This window comes from Pavona decussata, unplaced genomic scaffold, assembly GCF_977016875.1.
Source record: "Pavona decussata unplaced genomic scaffold, jaPavDecu1.1 SCAFFOLD_72, whole genome shotgun sequence".
NCBI classification, from domain to species: Eukaryota; Metazoa; Cnidaria; class Anthozoa; order Scleractinia; family Agariciidae; genus Pavona; species Pavona decussata.
In genome coordinates, this window is record NW_028145491.1 from 2,108,665 (window position 1) to 2,125,707 (window position 17,043).

Consider the following 17,043-nt stretch of genomic DNA (forward strand, 5'->3'; position numbering starts at 1 on the left):
GTCTATAAAGACCAGAGACGGACAAAGCATCCGCTTCGTGGGCCCATCATAACTTGTCGTTACATCCTGATGACTTTAAGTCAGTATTGTGTGGCATGGTGCAACATAAAAAGCGGTTCAATTATTGCAAGTGAGGTGAGGAAAGCTTTGCCTGTACAATATAAAAATGCGTTATGTTATTACAGCGAATTATTGCAACCCGACAAACGTATAATAATATAAAGTTTTAAAACTTATTAAACTATACCAAAAGTTATTTAAAGAACAAAAACAAACTATTGTAACTACTAACTTATTAATACATAAGACCTGTTGGATATCAACTAAATCGAAAGCGTTCCCAAGGTTTAAGGGGAGCATAAAGGGGATCATATCTTCCATTGCAAAATTTTTTCAATCTATATGATCTGAAAAGTTAAAAGTTGATTGAAAGTGGTCCTGAGTTTTAAAAAAGAACATAAATGAATTTTTATTAAACATCTTCACCCTCAAGCTCTTTTCCCAGTACTAGGATCAGGAACTGTTTGTGTGCAAAGCTAGCCTGTTACTGGTTACTCGAACATGTATACCGAAAGAAGCCAGCGCTAATAACTAGTTTAGAACCAGGAATCCTAATGACATGGATTTCAATTCAAAATATGAATTATCCCAACACCGATCGAGACTGCCACCAATGTAACGGCCCTAGTAGCCAGTGTAACACATATTACCACTGGAGGACAATCTTGCAAGACTTTGACAATATCCGTATTGCATTTTAACCCATTTGCATCCCAGGGGTCTTTTGAAAACTGCAGTAAGCAGCTTTTCTTCTAATGCTCCTGGATAATTTTCAGTCGCGTTCTTTTCTTTTTCGATGGTGAATTGCTTCATACGTCGCGCGCGGCGTTTTGGAATAGTGCGCGCGTGTTATCAGTTTATGCCCGCGCATGCGAGATTTACTTCTTTGGCTTGAAAACTTGAATTTTGAAATCTTTTCCAAGTGATTTCTGTCCTAAGGAGACATAATATCTTAGTGATCAATTTTATTTACTGCCAGACAACAAGAAGAGTTCTATGGGGTGACTGTCATATATAGATACATTTAGAATGCTGATAATGACGTAACAATGGTGATGCCATAAAGGAGGTTTGAAGAGAAAAACAAAGCAACAAAGGGCAGCTACAAAGTAGCGCCACGCGAGATGGAAAATTTACCAAACGAGCTCCTCTCTGAAATACTTGGTTTCGTTCACCCTGTTTACGATGGACTTATCAAGTTGTCTACGGTATGTCACCGTTGGAATGAAATCATCCACAAGACACCTTCTCTTTGGGAGCATTTCCATCTTAAGCTAGTGCAACTAACAAAACAGCAGAAGAATATCGCTTTTAGATGTCTTAGGGAGTATAATACATTTATCAAGTGCTTAAGAGTACCTGCGCTGCACGTTGTGTTTGGGTACGACTATTGGTTCTTCATTCGTATTGTAACCTTGGAGATGACAAACATCACTTGCCTTGATGTGCCTACCCTCCCTTGGAACCTCCAACAGTTTGTGGCCTTAAAAAGCGCAAAGAACCTAAAAGAATTAAACCTTTACTGTTTTTGGGATTTGTCAGACATAGAATGGACCCAGTCCTACAGTCAGCCAGTGTCATTAATTAATCCGGGGCATCTTCAACTGCTCAAAGTAAGGTATTCAAAGCTAGAAGTATTAAAACTGTCGATGAACATGCTCCGAATGCCAGGAAAGCTTTTGGTTGACTTCTTAAATGCTCTAAAACTAAAAGATCTCCAAATCTGTGCTTATAACAGCAGTGAAGTTAACATCCAGATGAACCAGAGTGGTTTAAAGCTTTTAAAGTGTCTGCTATCATCTCGCCACGTTTTAATTGTATCAAAGCTTGATCTCCAGTGCGTTTCAATTGGCCACAAAGAGCTTAGACTTCTCTTGAAAGTTCTTAAATCATTACGATTCTTGAAACTCCGTTTCCTTGATATATATCGCTGTATGACAGGCTATCAATACCTTGAATCCAATAGCCTGGAGTATTTTGAGTTGGAAAACCTACCAGCAAAAAACATTGTGAATTTAAAGTGCGCAATGCCCAAATTAAGACGCTTTGTGCTCATTGGATGTTCCAGCTTGAGATGTCTTCAAGTCTTATCTTCAATGCTACAGCAGCTTTTTCTCAACTACCTTCCACAACTTCAATCGCTTCACGTCACAGCGACTACTTTGAAGCTCTTAGAGGTTGGAAACTGTGAAGCATTGACCTCAGAAACAATAGACAAGGTCCTACAGAGTAACAAGAAGATTGAAAATTGCACCGTGAGAGGGCATCTAACGAATTTTAAACTTTCTCGAGGAGAGGGCAATTGTGTTTTGACAGAACTTCGCCTGTGGATCATAGATATCTGCAAAGTGCAACGCATCGAGGTGCATTGCCCAACATTAAAATCATTCATGTGCAATCATCATGATCCAGAAGGAGACTTCCCGTTTCCAGCGGAAGATGCTTCCATAGATTTGCGATGTAATGATCTTGTTGATGCTTTTATCACATTGCCTCGGATTACCTCCATCAACATCAAATGTAAGACAATCACGCACTTTCTGTTGAACGTCGGTAAACAAAAGCTCGACATGCGCTGTAGCGTCATCCGAATTGAAGGTGGTAAAAAACTCAAAACATTCAGTGCGCACAAATGTATCTTCAACCGTGTGGAAGTAAATGCAGAAGAAATAGATAACTTGGATTTTAACAAATGTAGAATCAAGGGAGTGTTAAAGGTGGAAGGTGGTTGCATAGACGTGATCTGCATGCGAAACCTGGAGGAATCACAGGTGAATGTGGACATGATCGCAAGGTGCTATGAAATAAGGAACCTTATTCTACGGGACTGTTCCTCGCTGCATAGTTTCGCTGTATTTCCTGATGAACAGCAGCTCTGCCAATCATCACTGATACCGTCAGCTAATCCATGTTTTGTCCATGAACCGAAAAGAGAAGACAATTGCTCCAATGTGAAAAGCCTGGTTAAAAACATTTGCTCGTCAAATTGCCCTTGTTTTTCTGGCCTACTGATATCTCAAACCATGAAAAAATGCAATAGTGAAGCATCGGAATCATCAGACGAGTCCTCATGTAAAGAGCTTAGAAAATGTGAAGAAAATTCTGAGGATCCAAGGACGGAAGCATGTTCGGGATTACGAAATGCGAAATCTTCATTGATCCTTGACGCTTGCGAAAAATATGAAGTAGACAGAAATCACTGTTACACAATGGGTGAAGACACCCCACATGGAAAGTTGGAAGAAAAGGATCCTTTTGGTGAATGTGTGAGTTTTTCACCACTTACTACCCGTGAAGGTCACACCAGAAACGCATCAGGTAATGATATGATGCCTATAGATGAGCAGTGTAAGAATAAAGATACGCTATCAAGTGGTGTTCATAATTGTGAACACCAATCTAATACAAAACCATCCTATGATAAGAGTACGGAATATGCAGATGACGTCGGAATTAATTAGTTTCAATCCTATTCAGATTTAATCTCTAACTGATTAAGATGATGGGAAATTGAACGCGATTACAACTAGTTTCATTTTTCAATCTGATCTTAGATTACTCTCAAAACGTTGTTTGATTTTAAAAATAGTGTTAGAATTTATTGTCTTGTATAGTAAAAAGAGTTTCATAGCAATTACAATTCATCTTTAATAGAAGTTTCTTTTTTGACGTGTACTTTGTAAAGAGAGACCAAAGCTAGGTATGTCGAATAAAATAGATGTAGGCCGTCAACAATGGATCGCATTGATGGATAAACTGGGACATTCCTGTAATGATGGCCTCAAAAGTTCACAATAAGCATCCCCTGTATAAGTCTCAACTGCAAGTCTAGTTGTGGTATATATTGCTTATAAAAGCAGGAAAAGAAAGGAAGACGAACACAGACATTCCTGTCTTGGTTCCCATGTGTATTTAAATCTCCGACGCTCACCAAGTCGCAGGCTTTTGTGCTCTGTGATACATCGATAGTGCCATTACTTAACATCGGTTCGGCCGATTATATGGAATGATATGCATCACTAAGTGCCCCCTGGTATCATGCGGGAACATTACTGATTTTCCATAAGGAAGTATCATTTGGTATCTGACAGTTTCACACTGAAGAATTATTATTAAAAATGTGTTAACATCGGAATTCCGCTGACATAAGGATTAAAGTACTAGAAATAAGTGACTCGCAAAACCTCGCGAGGCTAGGGCTGGGTGGACAGTTGATTTGAAGTGAAGGAATCTGCTAAAGCAGCTAGAAAGTATGAATTGTCTCGTTCTTTATGATAGTGATTGAGAGGATAGTGTGCCCTTTGAATAGCCCAACCCTTGTGCAAGTTGTGTAATCACACCCACTCTGTGCGATGTCATCTCCACGGACTGTGGGAGTGATACACTGTAATTTGCAGGACATTAGGGATGCACCATTAGAAATGTGAAGGGGGGGGGGGGGGGAGTCCATAAACAGGAAAAAAAATCATGCAAAACTAAAATGTAAGACAAAAGAATCCTGCATTGCAAAGAAAGCCGAGAAAAGGTTTTGAAAGTTGCATGGTAAGAAAATCTTGCACCCCTGGTGGTTGGGAAAAAAATAACATACCTTTCCAGAAAGTCACTCCTCCTTCCGCCCCAGCCGTTCACATTTGTAATGGTGCATTCCTAGCCAGAAGGTTCTATATATTGCCTTGATATCCTTAGTCATCCCTCCAAAGCCCTGTTAATTGGTCACTGTGTGATTTGAGAAGTAGTCCCTCAATAAAGGGTAAGCATATAACAGAAGGGCAAAGAATAGATACCATGGACATGGTTAAGTGTACCGCTGTGCAACGGTCTCCCAGCTTTCACTTCTAGAAGTGGCAGCATTATTTTAAATTCTCCTTATAATTTTAATACACTGTCAAGCAGACAGGTCTTAAGAATTAACGAAAAAATTAATAAGGGGATAGTGTTTGCTCTGACACCAAACTCTCAGGAAAAACCAACAGAGACATGAATATTAATTACTTAGGAGAATTAGCTTTCAGATTTTGGTAGTGAAAGGGTTAGTAAAAGTGTACAATACTTTGCAAATGATATTTAACAGAGAGTTGTTAGACGATGGTACACATACATGTAGCTCATCTTTTTCCTCTCCCCCCTATTTGACATTTTTCGGTTTTAGTGTTGCCATTTCTTGTTCAATCATGCAAGCTACTTGTTCCGTAGACGATTGCGGATTTTTTCGTGTAATGACCGCAACAACAATCAAACGTTTCACATTTTGAATTCGTTTAATACAAAAAAGATAGGAAGAAAAACGGAGAAAACAACCAAACGGAGAAAACGGAGAAAACGATTCAACTGAAAATAACAAGCAAAATACAAGGGTGTTACATAAGCTAATCAACAACAAAATAAACGAAAACTGAAGCCTACAACGACACAAACGAAAATAGCAAATACTTACAAACTAGGCTAGAAGCATAAGAGATGAAAATTCGCCGATAGCAGCAAAAATCTTAAATACACCGAGAACAGCGTACGTCTACGACTCGCCGAGAACAGCGCAGCACTAGTAGCCAAAAAAAAAGGACCGACAACAGTAAAATAGGACAATTTATGGGATGTAGGAAACGCTAAAAAAAGGACCGACAACAATAAAATAGGACAATTTATGGGAGAAATGTGTAGGAAACGCTAAAAAAAACACCGACAACAGTAAAATAGGACAATTTATGGGAGAAATGTGTAGGAAACGCTAAAAAAAAAAGACAACAGTAAAATAGGAAAGTTTATGGAACAAATGAGTATAAAACGCTAAAAAAAAAGACCGAGCACAGTAAAATAGGAAAATTTATGGGAGAAATGTGTAGGAAACGCTAAAAAAAAGATCGACAACAGTAAAATAGGACTATTTATGGGACAAAAAATGTATAGGAAACGTTAAAAAAAAGACCGACAACAGTAAAATAGGACTATTTATGGGAGAAATGAGTAAGAAATGCTAAAAAAAAGACCGACAACAGTAAAATAGGACTATTTATGGGAAAAATGTGTAGGAAACGTTAAAAAAAAGATCGACAACAGTAAAATAGGACTATTTATGGGAGAAATGTGTAGGAAACGCTAAAAAAAAGATCGACAACAGTAAAATAGGACTATTTATGGGAGAAATGTGTAGGAAACGCTAAAAAAAGATCGACAACAGTAAAATAGGACTATTTATGGGAGAAATGTGTAGGAAACGTTAAAAAAAGACCGACAACAGTAAAATAGGACTATTTATGGGAGAAATGTGTAGGAAACGTTAAAAAAAGACCGACAACAGTAAAATAGGACTATTTATGGGAGAAATGTGTAGGAAACGCTAAAAAAAAGACCGACAACAGTAAAATAGGACTATTTATGGGAGAAATGTGTAGGAAACGCTAAAAAAAGATCGACAACAGTAAAATAGGACTATTTATGGGAGAAATGTGTTGGAAACGCTAAAAAAAGATCGACAACAGTAAAATAGGACTATTTATGGGAGAAATGTGTAGGAAACGCTAAAAAAAGATCGACAACAGTAAAATAGGACTATTTATGGGAGAAATGTGTTGGAAACGCTAAAAAAAGATCGACAACAGTAAAATAGGACTATTTATGGGAGAAATGTGTAGCAAACGTTAAAAAAAAGACCGACAACAGTAAAATAGGACTATTTATGGGAGAAATGTGTAGGAAACGCTAAAAAAAAGAGCGACAACAGTAAAATAGGACTATTTATGGGAGAAATGTGTAGGAAACGCTAAAAAAAAGACCGACAACAGTAAAATAGGACTATTTATGGGAGAAATGTGTAGGAAACGCCAAAAAAAAGACCGACAACAGTAAAATAGGACTATTTATGGGAGAAATGTGTAGGAAACGCCAAAAAAAAAAGACCGAGAACAGTAAAATAGGACTATTTATGGGAGAAATGTGTAGGAAACGTTAAAAAAAGACCGACAACAGTAAAATAGGACTATTTATGGGAGAAATGTGTAGGAAACGTTAAAAAAAGACCGACAACAGTAAAATAGGACTATTTATGGGAGAAATGTGTAGGAAACGCTAAAAAAAGATCGACAACAGTAAAATAGGACTATTTATGGGAGAAATGTGTTGGAAACGCTAAAAAAAGATCGACAACAGTAAAATAGGACTATTTATGGGAGAAATGTGTAGCAAACGTTAAAAAAAAGACCGACAACAGTAAAATAGGACTATTTATGGGAGAAATGTGTAGGAAACGCTAAAAAAAAGAGCGACAACAGTAAAATAGGACTATTTATGGGAGAAATGTGTAGGAAACGCTAAAAAAAAGACCGAGCACAGTAAAATAGGACTATTTATGGGAGAAATGTGTAGGAAACGCCAAAAAAAAGACCGACAACAGTAAAATAGGACTATTTATGGGAGAAATGTGTAGGAAACGCCAAAAAAAAAAGACCGAGAACAGTAAAATAGGACTATTTATGGGAAAAATGTGTAGGAAACGTTAAAAAAAAGACCGGCAACAATAAAATAGGACAATTTATGGGAAAAATGTGTAGGAAACGTTAAAAAAAAGACTGGCAACAGTAAAATAGGACAATTTATGGGAGAAATGTGTAGGAAACGCTAAAAAAAAGAGCGACAACAGTAAAATAGGACTATTTATGGGAGAAATGTGTAGGAAACGCTAAAAAAAAGATCGACAACAGTAAAATAGGACTATTTATGGGAGAATTGTGTAGGAAACGTTAAAAAGAAGACCGACAACAGTAAAATAGGATTATTTATGGGAGAAATGTGTAGGAAACGTTAAAAAAAAGATCGACAACAGTAAAATAGGACTATTTATGGCAGAATTGTGTAGGAAACGTTAAAAAGAAGACCGACAACAGTAAAATAGGATTATTTATGGGAGAAATGTGTAGGAAACGTTAAAAAAAAGACCGACAACAGTAAAATAGGTTTATTTATGGGAGAAATGTGTAGGAAACGCTAAAGGGTGCTAATAAGTAGAATAGGTGCGCCAGAACGGCGTTAATTAAGCGCAATGAAAATGCAATTGGCAACGCTATTAAAAGTCGCGGTGTTGATTGCCTATTGACAGATTAGTTGCTACATTTCGTAAAAGACAGAGCAATGGAATAACAGTGAAATTTAACTTTTCCAGTTCAGTTGGTTTAACAAAGGAAAGAATGAAATGATGGAAATTGTTACGGACTCTTAAAAACGGTCCCACTTTCCATGATCACTTTTTCGAGTTCCACCAGTCTCTAATGCATTTCTGTGTTCCGACACTCCACCAAGCGCAGTCTAATTACTGTTCACAGAAAAACTACATCGGAAAGAGTCTCCTGTCATAAGGTCGAATGAAAAGTCAAAGAGGCTTACGGTCGGACTCAGTTTGAAGAGCAAAAACGTGTCCAAAGAAAATAGATTGTCTTTTTCAGACCAACATCTCAGTGTACTTCACAAAAGACCATCGGTTTGCCTCTCCCGGACAGAGGTCATATTTTCTTTCGGTTGATCAGCTTCGAGAAAAAATTCACTTTCGTTGCAAAGATAATTCTTGTTTGACTAAAAAAATTGTGATAAAAGAGTCCTTTTGAGAACTTTAATAAAAAGTAATAAAAGTATTTTGGCGCTGTCCCCGGGATATGAAATCAAATTGCAGGAATTTTAAATTGTCATTTTTTGACGCTTGATTGTTTTCTAGAAATGCTGCGGTACCCCCTTCCTCGCGAGCGGAAATGACGCGCTAAGATCTGCTAAATTGGTCTGCCCTTTCCACATAGTTATAAACTGCGGGGCACAATTACTTCTTTATTAGAAAGCATCGTCCTTAAGCGTGCTCTCTCATGTTGCCGGTGTGTAGCCAGCGAGAGCAGTCGCCTTTTTCCACTTTTGTTTTACCCAACGCAAAAAGCAATACTCCATTAGAGATTGGGTTAAGCGCTGGGCGCGTGGGCCACTTTCCCAGCATAGTAAATCGAACGTTCGAAAATCGAACCCAATCGAACTCAATCGAACTCAATCCGTGGATTGAGTTCGATTGAGTTCGGCAATCGAACGAAATCGAACACCAGACTTTCAGTGAGTTCGATTTCCGAACAAATCGAATTCAATCGAACAAATCGAACTCAATCGAACTAAATCCATCTGATTGTGTTCGATTGAGTTCGGTTTCCGAACTCAATCGAACACAATTTAATTGATTGAGTTCGATTGGCTCTGGTAAACCTACACAAAGCAAGCAAAAAGCAAGCCCATCAAAGCGGGTTTTTCTTGTACTTTGTTACAATTTTTCAATAACAGAAACCCCATTTATAAACTGTCCACGGCAGTTAAGAAAACAGAACAGAACAGAACAAAGCTATCATTATTCCCGCGGGCGTATTCCGAAATTGTCGTACCCTTTCCTTTTTTAGCTAACTTACAATTGCTGAATGACAAATCGAAGGGTTACTTTTATGCAAAAATACAAGCAAATTACTAAAAAAATTCGCCATCCTTGACGTCAAAGCGGCATTCCTGGTAGCCTTTTTGCTACGCATAGCGCGAGTTTACCGTTTTATCTTTTTTTAATCAAAAGCACAGTGCGTCTCAAGCTGATTCGCTGACAATTTTCCTTATGATTGAGCTTATTTCACAAGTCTGAAACAGGCCTTACAGCTTGATTTCGGTAATTAGGTATGCTCACAGACAGTGACAAAACAAATAATACATGTGATAAGTATTAGAACATTTTATTTTGTCGATACTATTTCATCTGGCTGGTTTTGCTGCTTCATCATCTTTGAGGAATCGGTCCGAATGTGATATTTCTCTTCACCAATCCACTGGTTCGTCTTGTTGCGATTCCAGTTCCCGACCGCAATCCAGGTTACGTGCAGCTGCGCACAAACTTCGTCTGTAGTTTAGCGGTGCTGCCTAAAACGATCCGGCAAAAAATACAAAGTATTAAAAGGCTGTGCTGTCCAAGACCACCAACATTAAAAAAATAAGGATACTTCGGTTAAGAATCTTTTTATGGCATTACAGACGGAAAAGGGTGAAAGGCAGACAGTGATGCACTGTGAAATGATTAGTTTAACTGGTCTCGCAACATCATTGTAAACCAGAGCATGTTCCACAACGTACTGACTAATGCAATTGACATTGCCATTTGTCGTAAACTAGATGAAGATTGGGATAACGCAATACAGACAAATAAGCTTAGGTAAGCCTAGGTAAGATTGAATATTGATATCTGTCGTCTTGAACGATTGCCATCCTGTCGTGTCTCCTGTTTATCCCAGCACTGGGTAACATCCCATTGAGTTTCTAGCCATTAAACACATATGGCGGTCTCATTCGCACAGAAACCTCCTGGATTTTCTTTTTCAGAACAGAAAACTTTACATATTTAATGGGACCTACCCTTTTCTTTAAGTTCTGAAGAAGGTATAAGCATACATAAAAACTGAATGTGAAACAAGTATGAACTTGGCAAGTTGAAAAGCGCAAAAACAATACACGAAAATAAAGAGCATTTCTCGTGAGTAAGATGTAGTATTTACTATGTTACTGCATGGCGGACAAAGAAAGGACTGATTCCCAGACCGAAATGTAAACCGTGACCTTTCTTTCAGCGATTGGACGCTCTAATCTGCCATTTGTTACGTTAAAAGGCGCAAGCGTCCAGCAGCAGTTAAAACATTTCTCATTTGCGTGCTTTCTATGACTGGTCGAAGTTTTTGAAGACGGCCGACGATGCCGAGACAAACTTAACGTTATATCGAATTCACTGACAGCATCCCGATTAAATGTTCTTCGGTGTCAGTGCTTAGTTGAGTTAAAACTTACCTTTTGGATAACTTTCTCTCTCTTGCCTGGAATTGGTCCCGTGAACCCATCACATTGGTTCATCAACGATAGTAGTACAGTCAAACAAAGCAAAACAATGAAGAGTTTGGATTGCATTGTTCTAAACTTGCCTTGTTTTCGTCCGTGTTTTTCTGAAGAACTTACACACAGTGTGGTTGGGTTAATAAACCTTTATTTGTGTGATTTATATAGATATCTATTTCCCCTGCGTGGGTTAATTATAAAAGGCAGATGAAGCGATGCCTTTTGTCGGAATATTAAATATGGAAATGGCAGATAATTGCTCTAACCAAATGTGAAAATAAAGAGATTTTTATGTGTTATAGAGAAGTTGCAGAAGGCTGACATACCCCGGCTCCCACGTAAAACAATAAAGCTGTCAGTTTGGGTCAGGCATTAAACTCCATATTCGTCTGACCCCTCACGTTTTTTTTTTATTTCACAAGAAAAGTTTGCTAATCATTACATACACAGCCATTCTTATCCTCATTGAGTCATGTTTTATTGTCGTTGACATTTAGGGGTCATTCTAGCTCCGTTAAGGTATCATTTCTTGAAACAGTTTCGTATCATTTGCATTTATAAACGTTCTCGGCGTTCAAAAGCCAACTTTAATGACACAAAAATCATCTACATGATGATTTATTTATTATGGGAAGTTGTTTTGGCCCAAAACATAAATGAGCAATTCCATGTTGTATGATACCTCAGCGGGAGTGTTTCCGCTTTTTATCCTTCTTATTTATTTTTTTTTTATATACATATATTTTTTTTACGATAACAAGCAGTTTGGCAAACCTATTGAACTCAGACATCTCGAATAGAGTTCATCAAAGTTCTCTGAAAAGTTTTTGCTCCTTTTTCGTCTAAAAGTGGTAAATTATTCATTCGCGTGATATGTGCCTTAATTCGAAAGCAATTTCAAAGGCACCATCTAGATGCATAAACAAGTTTTCATTAAAAGTGTTTTTAATAACTGTTCTAACTCCGTTGTCACCTTCACCTGTTAACAAATAGATTTAAATTGCCTCATTATCTGGTTTAAAACTTCTCCAACACGTCGGCGCGCCTTTGCCGGAGGTTTAATTCTTCAAATTGTCAATAAACAACGCCTTAAGTATGGTCACCTGGTATCCTCTTTAGAGAGCTTAGAGCACGCTTTCAGATTAACTGCCAGTGCGCTTGTAGCGAAGTGAGACCAATTTATAACTTACTCCGTGTTTGCCCGATAATCTCCATTAGTAATGATATTTTTGCGGATGCTTTGTTTTTTGCCGCCAACACATAAATAAAATCATTGTTTTCCTCTCTGTTTTAACTCACAAACCATAAATAACAATCTGATTCCACCAAGGATTGTTTTGTACTTTAAAAAATATTTTCTGATGTTCGAAAGCTGACGTAAACGCGGGAGACGTTAAATAGCGGCTTTTTTCCCAACCCAAGCCGTTCATATAATCGTTCCTTAATTTCATATCCTTAAGTTGGGCTCTCGCTGTCTTGTAAAAGTCTACGTCGTACGGGCGTGAATTTAACAACGGCTTATGAACGTACATAAAATTAAAAGACCTGCTTAGCTTGATGACTCTTTATGTTTATTTTGTCTGCGTATACTAGGCACGTAAAATTTATGCCACGGTGGAAATTCACCGTTAGACCATAGAAATTAGCTTTCAATGGACTGGGCTACTTTTAACATTCATAATATGCACAGATATTTTGATTTCAAACTGACAGAAAGCGGGCTTAAGGCGTTTCAGCTATCGTTGAAACATACTTTCAGTGCAAATAAAAAATAATAAAAAGATAAAAAAATGCATACAGAGCAATACTATGGAGAGAAAAAAAAGGCTGACGGTTCAATAAAAAAAATGAGAAATGAACCCTTCATGCCGAGAATTATAACATTCAAACAAAGCCTCGTTGTTTTCAATGATACATTTTAGGGTTCAAAGAGCCCAGAATCTGAAACAGTTTGCAAGAAATAATACGATATAAAGAGTCATAGCCATGAGTATTACCGTCGCTTTGTTAATTTATTTATTCATTTACATTTTAACAGCTCCTTTACAGTTTTTTTTATACGTTTAGGTTTGCACGTGTCCGTTTTCTCGTTAAAAAGCGCTCAGTTTTTAATCTCTTTTCAGTCCTCTGGTTCGTCTTCCAGTTCCCGATCGCAATTCAGGTTACGTGCAGCTTCGCACAAATTGCGTCGGTAGTTCAGCGGCATCTCCTAAAAGAATAACATGTTTGTAGCACTTACAATCTCGTACCCAGAGTCCTCAGGCTCTTTGGCCAGCGGTTGGTCGCGAAGAGAGACTCTGGGAAGATCGAAAAAAAATTTTTTGATTGGCTGCTCCGCAACGGCTTTCATTATTTTATACCGTAGAAATCATGCGGTAATAAAATTCCAGTTCCCAAGAGTCTCACAGGGCCCCCAACCGCTGGCCAAAGAGCCTGAGGATTTTGCGCACGAGATTGCACCATTTTCTGTGTGAACAAAAAAATTCCTTTTTCAAGTACATTTATACTAGTAAGGAGAAACTTTGAGAACCTTTGCTCGAACAGGTGTTAGCACTTTACGTATACAGCAAATCATGAGTTCAAATATAAAAAGTAAATACGAGTATTGGCTATTTTGTTGATTCAGATGCAAGAAGCGACAACAAAGCATCCAACTTATTGAGAGACTGAAAATTTACACTGTTTTAGAACAATGAAAAACAAATCTTTTTAGGAGAAAAACCTCAGAGATAAGTTTCGGTTTCCTTAGGAAAAGCATCAGGATAATTTGAAACTTTGCCGATGTTCTGTGTAACCTGACCGGCGTTAAATCTATTATAATAAACTAGATCATTGGATAATACAATTCCAGAGTTTTGATTGGCTGAGCGGTCATGGGATGTCAATCATTATACAATGTTCAAGAAATAGCGGCCATAAAATTGTCTTCTGGTCGTTCTTGAAAGATGATATCAGTAAGATCTAAAGATCTAGCAATATTTCTTTGTTGTATTTAATGAAACAGTTGTTCCAACTCCCGCTCGTTGGATATGGAATGATAATAGCCAACTTGGCGCGCGGTACGCTTAGACTGCTTGCAGTCCCCTTTTCTCTTAGGATTAGTCGAAAGCCTAACCTCCTTTGGTCACTGCGCACATTTTACTTTTCACATTTATGTAATTTAATGCTGTCTTTATGTTTCTTTTCTTATATATTGTAATTTTCTTTTGTTGTAAACCATTGAAATAGTGCATAATAATAAAAAACCTTAAAACCTTAGTCAAGTATTCGATGAAATACGTCTGGTCGAATCCTCCTCGTTTTATATTTCTCGACCTAATTCCTTTTCATAACAGAAGTTCGAGAGAGAAACAGACTGCAATGTTTCGGCTGACGGATCGCTACAGTTCATGTCCTTTAGTCCGGCATCTCGTCGTTTCCTTGGTCAAGTTTTGGTCTTAAACTGTGTTTTGAGATTAAACCACATTAGCAGGTGCCGACCTTACCCTGTCATTCATGGCTCATCTTGCTGTTAGCTTTGTTGTCCATTTTAGTCCGATTTTGAATGGTAACCACCGATCTTTGGGTTAGATGATCCGAGCTTTGTTGACCCCTTTACTAACATGGTCTCGTGTTTTAACATTAAACTGAGAGAGCAATTAAGTTTGTGGCGAGAAAAAAAACATAATTTGCTACTTACTGTCCAGTGCATCGTCAAACTTTTAACGTTTTTAAAATAGTAGTAGTCTCAACTTTGAAACACAGAAATTTGCTACACGATACAAGGAGTAAATCTTATAACACTAAGCTTTGAACCAGTGCGGAGACAAAAAAAGGTGTTGAGCTTTAAATTAAAATTATCGTGGTACACTAGAACAGTTGTCGCTTTACATCGGTGACTTTAGCCGGCATAATATTTGCTATACGGCCTGAGATGTAAGAATTTAATTTCATTGAGTTACCTTTCCCAACAACCTCTTTTCTTTCCTCCCTGATTTAATGGTATTAGAAAAACCTTCACTTTCCTGTGCTGCTAATATCAGAAGAAAGATGCTGAATAACAGAATTGCGGAGGTTAATTTCACCTTCACGTCACTTGTCTTAGGTTGTTCTGACGCGGATATATACCAAATGCTCCGTTTCAGTTCTCTCATTCGTTTTATTATCTATAATTCATTTGAAGATTGACAGCATTGCCTTATACGAAACCGTGTGCCATTATGGAGCTTATTAAGGCCTCACTGATCACTGAAATTTGACTCTTTTAAGATGTTTTTTTTAAACGTTTAAAAAGCGGTAGCTTTTTGTTACTGGTATACCGCTCGCAAGATGTGCTGACGAAAATTCCTCAATGAACAAGTTCTTGGGATGTATAGACAAAATACAGCAGAAAAAGAATGTCGCAGCAGAAAAGGATGTATAAATTGATTGTCGTCCTTTGTGTGTTTTTTAAAGAGTATAGGAAAAAATGTAAACGTAACCGATGTTCGTGCTTCACTCTTTGTAGACTCCGTTGATGCTAAAAGCGATACTTCCGTGATCCTTCAGTCACAAATTGTGGAAGGAAAAAAGAGAACTTTTGCCAAATTGAGTACTTCACAGAAAATCCAAAATCCATTTTAACGCCAGATCCGTTTGCCGCTGAAGGCACGAAGGTTGATAAAGTTAAGGTTCAAAACTGAAGAAATTCGTTTAAGTTAAGTTTCAAAATGATGCTCAAAACTCGCCTAAAAAGGACAATAACAAAACCGGAAACCAGTACGCTAGATGGATGTCGCTTCTAATTCAGCTGACAGCTGAGAATCGGACAGTTCATCAAACATTTAACTGAAGGCTCCTCTGTAATCGTACACACAGAGACATAGTTATCGTAATTTAACAGATTAAAAAAAAGGAGTTTACGAAAAAGTCAGTGACGGAAAAAAGTGCCATCTGCAAAACGATTGCTTTTGCTTCCCTTCTCGACCCAAAATTTCAAGAGTTTTGAAAAATTTGCCATGAACATGAAGAGTGGCATCGTTGTTTGTTAGTCGTGCCTTCAGGAAAATGTCATTAATTTGCATGGGAAAAACACTACTTTAAAAAGGAATTGGCAGTTAATAGACACGGTATTAGTGGAAACAACAGCGTGTCAGCCTTTATTTGGAGGGGGGGAGGGGGGGGGGGATGGGTGCAAAATGACCGCCAAAGTGAAAAGTATTACTAATGGTAATTTTCATTTTCCGACCTTCTGTCAGCGCATGTAAAATCTGTCTTGTTGAACATTTCTTGTAATTTGTTACAATAATATAAAGTTACTGTGAAAGCTTATTGCTTCAAATTTTAATCCAAAAAAGGAAAATTTTTTTCGAGAGCAAGCGAAGTTTACAATTTTAAATCCCGTTTCATCAAACCGGTCAACTGTTTCCGTTTTCATTGCACTGAGTTGTTTCTCGAAGATCGGAGTGTATCACGGTATTCACGGACTCGCCTCGTCCAACTGTCTGAGGGAGTATCAAAGTCGGCAGTGATGGAGAGCACTGGGATGCAGAGCGGAGGACTTGAGATTGTTGTATTATATTATCGATTCAAATTTCGCTCAAACCGGTTTCATTTTTCAAAGTGAACAACGCCGTTCAAAAAGATTCTCCCGATTTTGTCACCATATTTCTCAAACAGCATGGTAATTTGTCGCTCGTTCCAACTTCTAAGAACAAAAATCAAAATTGTGCAACAAAACGATGTTAAGCTATATGTAAAAAGAATTGAAGAATTGATAAACTGGCATCACTTGACGATTTGTGCTGGTGTATGCAACTGTGCGAGACGTTAACATAGACTAGCCTGAGTTTCAAATTCATGTGACTATATTATCATGGTTCGATCGGATATAGTTACCTTTTTACGAAACTTCCCCCTCTTCAACTTTCCTGATTTTATAGCAGCTCCAAAAGCTTCACTTTCCTGCGCTTGTAAAACTAGAAGAAAGATGCTGAACAGCAGAATTGTAGATGTCGATTTCATGTTCACGTCAATTGTCTTGGATTCAGTTCTGCTGTTGTGCCGTGCAGGTTTCGGCGGAATGACATATTAAAGTTAGGCTAGGAACGTTTATTTACAGTCTGTTTATGGAATGTTGATCGTTTGCCGGTT

At 37.8% G+C, this 17,043-nt stretch overlaps 2 long non-coding RNA genes across 3 annotated transcripts; both read right to left on the reverse strand.

The window, feature by feature from the left end:
- Positions 1-9,767: 9,767 nt before the first annotated feature.
- LOC146476922 (uncharacterized) lies at positions 9,768-11,093 on the reverse strand. The gene is made up of 2 exons (XR_014865451.1): positions 10,888-11,093; positions 9,768-9,972 (listed from the first exon to the last, which is right to left on the reverse strand). It is a non-coding gene; the product is annotated as an uncharacterized LOC146476922 (long non-coding RNA).
- A 1,830-nt stretch (positions 11,094-12,923) lies between these two features.
- LOC146476923 (uncharacterized) lies at positions 12,924-17,043 on the reverse strand. 2 transcript variants are annotated; one of them, XR_014865452.1, is made up of 2 exons: positions 16,789-17,043; positions 12,924-13,141 (listed from the first exon to the last, which is right to left on the reverse strand). It is a non-coding gene; the product is annotated as an uncharacterized LOC146476923 (long non-coding RNA). The 2 variants fall into 2 exon arrangements; XR_014865453.1 differs by lacking the exon at positions 16,789-17,043 and adding an exon at positions 14,874-15,048.